At 39.8% G+C, this 613-nt stretch overlaps 1 non-coding gene across 1 annotated transcript; it reads right to left on the bottom strand.

Moving 5' to 3' along the window:
* Positions 1 to 205: 205 nt before the first annotated feature.
* Positions 206 to 311, bottom strand: LOC121204147 (small nucleolar RNA R71). Its single transcript, XR_005899075.1, has one exon. It is a non-coding gene; the product is annotated as a small nucleolar RNA R71 (small nucleolar RNA).
* Positions 312 to 613: the final 302 nt, after the last annotated feature.

The following is a 613-nucleotide window of genomic DNA, read 5'->3' as shown; positions in this document are numbered from 1 at the left end:
TGGTTTGGCAAAATTTTTGGAGTTTTGCGACACTTTTAAGATCAATGGAGTTTCTGGAGATGCCATTCGCCTTCGGTTGTTTCTCTTTTTGTTGAGGAACAAAGCTAAATAGTGGTTGAACTCATTACCACGAGGATCAATCACTACTTGGGAACAAATGACCGAAAAATTCTTACATAAATATATTCCGACGGCTAAAACGGCTAAGTTGAGGAATGATATCTCTTCTTTTATGTAGATGGATCTAGAAACACTCTATGATGCATGGGAGAGATAAAGGATCTACTGAGAAGGTGCCCTCACCATGGGTTACCTCTATGGTTGCAGGTTCAGACTTTTTACAACAGTGTGAACCCCTCAACAAGGCAACTTATCGATGCAGCCACTGGTAGTACTTTAAACAACAAAACACCTGAAGAGGCTTACAAATTTATTGAAGAGATGTCACTAAATAACTATCAATGGCAAGTCATGAGAACAAAGCCGACAAAAGCAGCCGGTGTTTTCAACCTCGACACGGTCACTATGCTATCTAACCAGGTAGAACTTTTAAATAAAAAGATTGACAGTTTATATGGTTCTACTCAGGTACATCCAGTGATGAGGTGCGATG

This window comes from Gossypium hirsutum, chromosome A07 (assembly GCF_007990345.1).
Source record: "Gossypium hirsutum isolate 1008001.06 chromosome A07, Gossypium_hirsutum_v2.1, whole genome shotgun sequence".
Lineage (NCBI taxonomy): Eukaryota > Viridiplantae > Streptophyta > Magnoliopsida > Malvales > Malvaceae > Gossypium > Gossypium hirsutum.
This window is presented reverse-complemented; position numbering and strand designations above follow the sequence as displayed.